This window comes from Lolium perenne, chromosome 3 (genome assembly GCF_019359855.2).
Source record: "Lolium perenne isolate Kyuss_39 chromosome 3, Kyuss_2.0, whole genome shotgun sequence".
In the NCBI taxonomy this organism is placed as follows: domain Eukaryota; kingdom Viridiplantae; phylum Streptophyta; class Magnoliopsida; order Poales; family Poaceae; genus Lolium; species Lolium perenne.
In genome coordinates this window covers 60,195,060-60,204,889 of record NC_067246.2, presented here as the reverse complement: position 1 = coordinate 60,204,889, position 9,830 = coordinate 60,195,060, and the positions used below count along the sequence as shown (strand labels likewise).

The 9,830-nt window shown below is 47.9% G+C and overlaps 1 pseudogene; it reads right to left on the bottom strand.

The window, feature by feature from the left end:
• Positions 1 to 492: 492 nt before the first annotated feature.
• On the bottom strand, positions 493 to 7,915 carry LOC127339219 (putative wall-associated receptor kinase-like 16; annotated as a pseudogene).
• Positions 7,916 to 9,830: the final 1,915 nt, after the last annotated feature.

Genomic DNA, 9,830 nt, shown 5'->3' with positions numbered 1-9,830 from the left:
TTTTAGGGGGTGCACTCTCTTGTTTAAACTAGCTTGTGACTAACACAAGGGTGCATTGTCAACTTGAATCCTGTGCTGCAGATTGTCCAGATTATGGAGCTTGGTAAGCATATATCAGGGTTATCCTAGCGACAAGCTCATAGCTTTCTGCATCTTAGCTAGGACGGACGATGAGCATGGTATATCAGGTTGCTTTACTCCTCCATCTTCCAATTCATTGGTGTAGCTAAATAGCATTGCTTCCAAAAGTCTATTTGCTTGTTTTAACAAGAATAATTTATATGGATTTCAGAAATGAGGGGGTTTCATGGGCATGCCAAGAAGGCGACTTCCAGCCAATTGATGTTAGCACTTTAGGCCTGGTAATGAGGTTGATCCCTCTGTTATATTAGTTGTTCGTTACCTCTCCATGGTTGAGACATGAGTAGGCAAATGTTTATTTTTTAAGTACAAACAAAATCATCGGAAAAGAATAATACATGGGGGAAAATATCATCTAGGGTAGCTAGCCGATAACAAGTTTTCCTGTTCCAAACTGTATTGTCTGCTTCCTTCCGTAGTAACTCCTTCAGTTGAAATGTTTCGATCCGAAGTTTGATTCTCGTTGCCTCTTCCTGATGCAGTATCACATGGAGCATGCCTCTGGATAGCTCTCAAGTTTTGGAGTGTCATCTCCACTTCCCTCATCGTAGGCCTCTCTTCTCCCTTCAATTTAGTGCACCTCGCCGCTAGTGCTGCTACTTCTTGGGCTTCTCCATGATCCTCTTCTATGACTTGAGGATCTATTATTTCACTCAAGTTTCCTTCTGCGAGTAGTGTGACAAAAAGTGAAACAAGACCAATGCCATTGTCAGAGCGATAGACACATGGTTTCTTTCTGGTAAGAAACTCTATAAGAAGAACACCAAAACTGAATACATCACTCATGTCAGTCAGACGACCACTATAATAGTACATGGGATCTAAATAGCCAATTGTTCCTTGCATGTCCGTAGTCACTCCGGTTTGATCAATCGGGATATACCTTGAAGCTCCGAAGTCTGATACCTTTGCTGTTAAATTTTCATCAAGGAGTATGTTGGATGATTTAATATCTCTATGACAAATTGGTACAGAAGCAGCTGAATGGAGGTAGGAAAGAGCTACAGCAACTTCAAGTGCAATCCTCACTCGATCATCCCATGGTAGTGATACCAATCCTTCACGATGAAGACTCTGATCAAGAGTTCCATTTGAAATGAATTCATATACCAACAATGGGACATCAGCTTCAAGGCAACGTCCAATTAGCTTCACCACATTCCTATGGTTGATTTGAGAAAGAATAGCAACCTCGTTTATGAAATCATCAATTTCTCTTTGCACAACAATCTTTGATTTCTTGACCGCAACAACCTGTAGGTCCAGAATTCCTTTATACACAATGCCATGCCCTCCGCCACCAACCTGACGAGTTCTGTCAAAATTGTTTGTAGCTTTTTCTAAATCCCATAAGGGAATAATCATCCTTTCACCAAAGTCTGCCTTTTGTGATATTAATTGCTGCAACAGAAGCCCATGTGATTCTGCTTGAAAAAACATCGTTTCAGTCTGTTTGCTCTTCGCACCTTGATTTTGTGTGTTCAGAATGGAGCAGAAAATGCCAGAACCAATAGAACTAAGCCACTGCTAACTACCCGACCTACTCTTAAACCTGCAAAAGAAAAATACATCATTTTTTTATATATTAAGGGAAAACTCATGAATCTTCTGTATGCAAAATTATAAATTAAAGTGACGCCAACCGAGAAGTTAATATTTGGTGAATGATTACCATACAGCAAGTGCAATTAGTGTACATTGCAAATCTGCAATATTCTATATAAAACTTTTGATAGATGCTATTTCACACGTGGACCAATGCTTGCTGGAAATTGGAAAACATCCTCTCCATGAAAATTCCATAGAAATAAAAGTGATTACAAGTATTGACACAAGTTCAGAGCTTTTGTCAAAAAGAAAAAAACTTCTACTCATGGATTGTTTGATGCTTCCATGAAAAGGTTGGTCAGTTGTTTCGCACCAGGTATTTTTCTCGAACACACGCCGAGACATGTGTCTTTGTATATTAGAAGAAGACCGTCAAGATGAAGGGAAAGTTACAGCGTTGGTAGCAAGACTACAACAGAAGGCAAAAGAAAAAAAAAGCAAAGAAACAAGAGAAGAACACAAGAGAGAACAAAACAAAACAAGGGTGTGTCTTTGCACCAGGTATTTTGCCATGATATACATTAATACATCGGAATTGCTAAGTTTCAGCTAGCTGAGACATAGCTTATGTCTCAGTCACGTGCTCCATCATTGGATTTTATTTCTGCTTGAAGATTCGTGTTTGCTGCTATTTATACTTTGTTTAGACCCGCATCGAAACACGCTGATGTAATTCGACTGAGACTTAGTCGACTGAGCGTTGGACACACCCTTAATACATATGCATAAATTAGGTAATAGACTGATCTATAGTATGGTGTAACATGTTACCTGTAAATGAGTTCTTTATTGTTACACATCCTCCTTTTGTCCGTGGATCTCCGATGGTTGTATTACTGCACCCGCATTGAAAAGTTCCGGGCACGTTTATGCAGATACCATAACAAGAGTGTTCTTCTTGGTGTGCACATTCGTCAATGTCTAAATAAGCCGAGCAAAAAGGTCAACGAATTAACCATATATGTAGTAGAAAAGAAGTTAGTCAACAAATAACTACAACATCTACTAGCATAAATATTAAACTGTATAGTAGTCGGAAAAGCTAGAAATTACGGCAACTCAAAATATAATTTTTCGGTATAGGGAGCATACGCACCCGGGAGACGAATTGAATTTCCGTGAATATATGTACTATATAACTAGCCTAATTAAATGAACCAAGCTATAGCCACTAAACTGATGTCTTACCTTTGCATCCATTTGGTACATTAGCATCACCGTTGAAGCCAGGAGGGCAATGGCAGTTATAACCCCCTTGTGTGTTATTGCAATCTCCGTAGCATGGGTAGATGTCTGGAGAATAGCATTCATCGATATCTGTGTGGAGTTGAACGAATTCGATCAATTTCGAATTCATGTGCACAAGGAAATAAAAAAAAGATTCGACCGAGATATGTATGGATATATTCACAAAAGTTTCCTTGTGTTTAACAAAAAGAAACATGCATGTTGCAACTTTTCAGGCTTCCTCTAATATTTTTTTGTACTAGTTTTTTGTGCTTGTGTGGTACCAATAGGCATATATACCATACAATGGATAATAAAGCCATAAAGTATCCAAGGGCATAAGCGAATAATTAATTGCAAGGATTTTTTTCGTATTCCACAGATAGTAAAGTGTAAGGTTTCTGTTTTTATCAGTTACTAGTAAAAGTGCCCGTGCGTTGCACCGGGAGAATCAAATACTCAACGCTCATGCAAAAGATCTGTTGTTTGGTGAACCTGTGATGTTTTACGCCGATCAGCTACGAACGGTGCATTAAAACCCGTGCGTTGCTACGGGTTAATTTTTATTACATAGTTATCGGGGCATAGAGATTTTCACTAATGAAATTTAGATTGTTCTTGAAGGAACGAAGAAGTCCCCAAAAATTAGGATTGCTTTCTTGTCAGGTCGTCTTACCGTCAAGAATGATAAGTTTTTTTTATTTGTCCTTTTTCCCTACATTATAATGCATGTCAAATCTCATTTTTTGAAAGGTGTCAATGATGGCAATGTTAACATGTTGTATTGAGAAATAATGCAATGATGAATAAATCATGTCAATCTACAAAAACAAACGACTTTATAGCTGCTCCCGAAAATTTCCAAGATTGTCAAGTCTTCATGTGTAAAGATGTAGAAGCTAAGCATGCTAAGAATATTTCAAGATCTTCCAATTGACATCAAATATTAACAATTTGTCAACAACTTTTCGTTTTGATGATGTAGCAATGCTTGTGTCGAGAACTCTTCATTTCGACGATGTAGCAATGCTTGTATTTCTCCTGCACAGAGAGGTTTTCTTCGTCTCACATTTAAAGTAGATGTGACAATTTCATGGTCTGTTGCGATATATGCCGGGTTCTCCATCACGAATGATTCTTCGTGTGGTAAGATCACTTCAATTCCGGATTAGATGTGACTTGTTCTATTCTAGCTTTGTTTTTTTCCTAAGAGCATATTTGTATATTTCTCTATCTTGTGCACATCTTTTTATCCTTTGCTCATGCTCTTTTATTTTATTTTGATGATAAGCTTCACGATGTTTTTCTAGCAAAACTTCCTATTCCGTTGGGATATATGACGGGTTCATCATGGCAATTGATTCTTTGCACGGTGTGCCGCGCTTCAATTCACGATTAGCTGTAACTTGTTCTATTCTAGCTTTCTTTTTGCTAGGGTGCATATTTGCATATTTCTGTCTATCTTGTGCACATCTTTTTATCCTTTTCTCTGGTTCTTTTATTTTATTTTGCTGATAGGCTTCACGACGTTTTTCTAGCATTTTCTCCTTTTCTTATTCTGTGCATATTTTTGGCTTCTGGTCTGGCTCTTTTGTTTTATTTTGATGATAGGCTTCACGGCATTTTTTCTGTTTTTTCTGCTTCTGTTCATTCGTCATCCGTGCATACCACTCTCTATCTCTTTTCCTTCTCTCTTCTTTGGCATCCATGATTTGATATTGCAACCCAAATACCTTGCCTGCATAAGAGTTTGTATAATGTAAGTTTGAAACATGTTAATATCAATTAAGATGAAGCCGACACAACTTCTACTCCGAATGGAACACACGAGCAATGAGAAACAAATGCATAAAAAAGTAATGAAGGAACAATGCATGGAATCATTCTTTATTTTCTCGGTTAGTCTTTTTTACATCCAACCGGTCTTTTGTTCATATTCTTTTCTAACAGGCCAACCACGATGGCATATGTAAAAAAGAAATATTTTTTCATTCATTCATCTGCCATACTGAAAATATCAATTAAGATGAAGCCAACACAACTTCTACTATTCCTCTTTTTTTTTTTTTTTGAGCACAACTACTATTCCTCTTAAACACCATAATACTGGTTAGTTTATGTGTACCTTTGCTGTAGCAAGGGCGAAGGAAGTTCAGCCCAAATCGGCAGGGTGAGACGGCGTCAATGTCTTAGCACAGGTGCCACAATGAGATTAGAAGCTTTGGGCGGTTCCTTGCGAAATCGACGAGCATGTCGAGCACAGGCGGCGCACGGCGAGATTGCATGCCAATTGAGATTGGACTCAAGGCCTTTTAACACGGGCCGGACGACGAGATTGGATGCCAATTGAGCTCGGTTTCGATTCTGTTTCCATCTTGAGGAAGCTCGAGTCCTTTTCATATACGTGCACTCATGGGCTGCATCAGCGTTTGGTATCAGCAGAGCGGTCGTGTCGGATCGTGCGAGACAGAGGATTCCTTTTTAATCCATGGATGCGAGCAGACCCCACAATCCCTTACGTTTAATTAGCTCACGGCACATACCACATACAGAGGGTCAGAGGTTACTTAGGCAACCATGTCTTCTTGAAACCAATCAGCAGTACGGGTGTTTGTTGATTCCAAGCACATTGATTCGACGGTCGAAGCAATCAAGCCTCGTTTCTTGATGCACCACACCTCGACGCACATGCACATGTGGCCGTTTACCTGACTGCCCAGCATATTGTCCATTTGTTCATTCTCGCGCCCCGAGCGGCAGTCGGCCGTGCCGCCCATCGTCGCGCCACCAACCGGCACTCGGCCGTGCCGCGTGCAGGTAGCTCATCCCAGAGATTTCAAGGTTCAACTCACTCCGCAACTCCTTCCTCGGCTCCTCGCACGAATACGCGTGTTGGCAGGACGACGCCGAGCTCGCCGGACTCGTAGTGCCGCTTTCTTTTCTTGTGGTGCTGGCTATACCTAACGACTCCTCCCGCGTGTGTGCACCGAGCGGAGCTGGCGTCCTTCATCTCTTTGTTCCAGTTGGTCGCGCCCAACATCGCTCGTCGACCTCCCTTCTTCTCTTAGTTCCAGCTAGTCGCGCCCCACGTCGCTCGTCAACCTCGGCCTCGGCATCCTCTGCTCTGACCTGCTCCACCTCTGCCACACACCTTCTCCCGCGACCAGGCTCAACATCAGGCCGTCGCCAAGCTCAGCGCCCTCCCCTGACGCGCGCGAGCTTCCGTCCTTCCTTGCCGTGATCGTGGCCACGGCCCACAAGTACGCGACGCCTCAAGCCCCGCCATGGTTGCGGCAAGGGCCGTCTCCGAGCTCCTCCACGGCGCTGGGCCGGATCGGAAGGACGCAATCGGGGCTGAACGGGAGCTTCAGCCCAACCTCCCCACCCCGATGCACATGGTCAGCACGAGCAGAAGGCGGACCCAGAGGAGGTAGGGGAGGGTCTGGGATCCAGATGCGGGGGCTGTAGCTCCTGTCATGGTAGGGGAGGGCCTGAGCTCGGGGGTCAGGATTCTTGAATACGGCGGTCCCGTTCCACTGGCCAGAGGGGGTTGACGTCGCCGTTGGCCGGAGATTTACGGGGTGACGACTGCGATGTCGAGCAGCGAAACTTGCAATCGATCTGTGGTTTCGGTGGAGGATCCAATCCTTTTTATTGCCTTCGGTTTGCTAAACGGGCTAAGCTAAACGTTGAATCTGTATCATATAATAGTTCGTGTTGGATACGGGCGAGGCTAGCAGAGCTCGTCAAGCGCACGCGATGCAAACCGAAGACAGGAATCAGGACGAAGGCGTATAGATGGTCGGAAGAAGGCCCAGTATGTTGGACGAAAACGGACCGAACCACGGAAACGTTAGCTCCTTTATTATTAAAAAAAGTATAGAATGGAAACAAATGTTTTTGTTCCTATTTGCTACCAGTGCTAGATTTGCTCGTAATACTATGACATATCTCGGATTATTCTTACGTCAATGTGGACTATTTACAAAATTACCTGACGCAGTGGGTCCAAATTTTAAGTAGTTGGAGGAGTATATATCTTACCGTAGCAGCCATCGAAGATGTAAGGGTTGCCTTGGTAACCAGGAGAGCACTTACAAATATGCCCAGTAGCTTCAAAATAAGAACCGGTTTGTTGGCAAAGGCTGTTGCTACTGAGGCAGGAAGAAGACCCATTGCTGTCACATATAAAGCCGGTGATGAGCCAGTGTAGCTCGGCAGGGACAACGGGTGGAAGGGCATCACATTCATCCATGACCACCGGCGTCGGAAATCTGTAATCGACATGCACTATGTAGGCGCAAGTCGATGTGCCGGTGTTGGTGGAGAAAGCATCCGCAATCGGGTGAAGCTGGAGTCCGTAGGGCGGGGCACCACTGAATGGGTTTAGGTTTGCGTGACAACAATATCCGTCAGAGCAGATATCATGTGGATTGACATCGTTCCGATAGGTATGTGTTGCAGCCGTCGGTGCTGGTGCCACACTTGTAGGTGCGTAGTCTGGGCACAGAGCAACGCAGCTGCCGACAAGCCTGCCATCTTCAAGCACGGTAGCTAGGACGTTGCACCCGAACGAACGTCAATAAGTAGTTAATTCTGATCTTCGGACAGAAAGTATGGCCCGGCGTAGCCGAGACACCGGTGCCCCATGTTCTGTTCGCGCCCTTGATTCCTAACAGGATGTCGACCCTGGCGCTATTGACTCGCACCGTGGCGTTTGGGATGGAGATCTCGAGCACCTGAACGGTGCCATCGCCGAGGAACAGCTTGGGCTGGTGGTGCGACCGATTGCACGTGAGGTTGAAGCCGTCGAGGTGTAGCAGCCGGGCTCCACGCCGAAGGGATACGGGATGCTGATGTTGCCGCAGTGCCTTGTGCAGTTACCAGTGCTCCCAGCCACGGCACCCAACGCGGCAGCGGCTACAGCGACATAGACCATGGTGCTTCCCCTACTTGCTACCATTTCTTACGTCTTCTTCTGGCCAGGAGGGGAGGGTAGGGGACGCACTCTTTATCACCTCACCATGCCGACATTTATAATATCTGCTGTCAGGCGCATCTCCGTTTGCGTCCGCGTGGACCGGAAATGCGTCTAGCACCACTTCCAGCAGGGCGACGCAAAGTGACCGGGCCGTCCGCGGAGACGCAAACCTGGCCCAAATATGTGCCAGGTTTGCGTCTCTGCGGACGCTCGGTGGACGCGCAAAGTGTCCGCTCGCTTCTCCACCGGGCCCGCATGGCAGCAAGACTGCATCGAGGGCATCGCTTCCGCGGTCAGTGCTTCGGCGGTCAGCTCTTCCGCGTCTGTGCCGCAGCCTTCGCCATCAATGGCGCGGCTGCATGTTCTGCACGCGCACTGGCGGGGTGCGGCTGGGCTTCTGCGCCGCCTTCAATGCCATCGTATCTCGCGCGCGGCCGCCCTTAAAAGACCACCGGCCACGTTCCTCCTTCCCCCACACCTCCACTCGCACCACCACCGCCGCAGCGCCATGGGGAAGAAGAACGACTTCGAGGCTTCCGGCAGCGGCTGCAAGAGGGTGTCGCTCCCCGTCACGCTGGGGAGGCTCATGCACGGCAAATGGATGCCGTGCGAGCGCTAGGCCGGCGTGCAACTGCCTGGCGGCTGGCGGCTCAGCTGCCACCGGGTGCCCATCCCTCCCGTCCCTGTGCGCGAGCCTGATCGGAGCGCGGAGATCCGGCGAAGGAGGCGGTACCTGCCGCCGGACCTCCGCGACGATCCGGCGTACGCCATCGACTCCGACAGTTGGCGTACGTATCTGTCGACCGAGACGGATAAGAGAAGAAGGGTGGGCTTCATGGGCGACAGGGATTTTCCCTTCGGGTCTACACCGCCGACTCGTCCACGAAGACAGGAGGCACCGAGGCGTCATCAGCAGGCGGCGACGCGCGCAGCACAACGCCGCCGCCGACGACGACGCCGCCGCCGACGACGACGCCGCCGCCTACGACGACGACGACTACATCGAGGCGCTCGCGTACCAGAACGAGGAGGTGAAGGACGACAGCGACGACTACGTCGCGGCCGTCTTCCACGAATGGCAGCAGGCCGTGGCTGAGGGCCGCGTTTTCGAGTTCCCGGAGAACATGACGGACGACAAGATGGCGAAGCTCGGCCTCCTCGTCTCCGAGAACGACGCGCCTGTGCAGCCGCCGCTGCCCCGGTACGCCACCGGCGTCATGCCGCTGGGCCTGTCGGAGGATGAAGCCCTTCGACTGGCACTATAGGACTCGGCGGCGCCACAACCGCATCCCTGGGCGCCTCCTCCACCGCCGCCACAGCCGCAGCCCTAGGCGCCTCCTCCACCGCTGCCACAGTCACAGCCCTGGGCGCCCCCTCCACCGCCGCCAGAACCATATCCCTGGGCGCCTCCACCGCAGCCACAGCCGCAGCCCTGGGCGCCTCCACCGCAGCCACAGCCGCAGCCCTGGGCGCGACCACCGCCGCCACAGCCGCAGCCTCCTCCACCTCCAGGACCGGCGGCACGCCCGGCGTGCGCTCCCCCGGATCCCTACTGGCCGTGGGTGATACCGGAGATCATCGTGCTCGACAGCGACGAGGAGCAGCAGTAGGCGTTAGGGTTTTTTTTTCATGTTTTAACTATGTAAATTACGTTTCATGTATTAAAAGAAAAATTCGACCAAAAAAAATCATCGTGCCGCTGAAGCCACCAACGCAAACGGACGCGCGATCGATTTCGACCATTTCGAGCGACGCAAATAAACGCACGCGGACGCTAAAATGCGTCGCGCCGCGCCCTCACACCTATAGGACATCCTCGGTGGACATCCAATCGCCAGACTAAGCTGGCAAGCTTATTGAGCTCAGTCGTCAG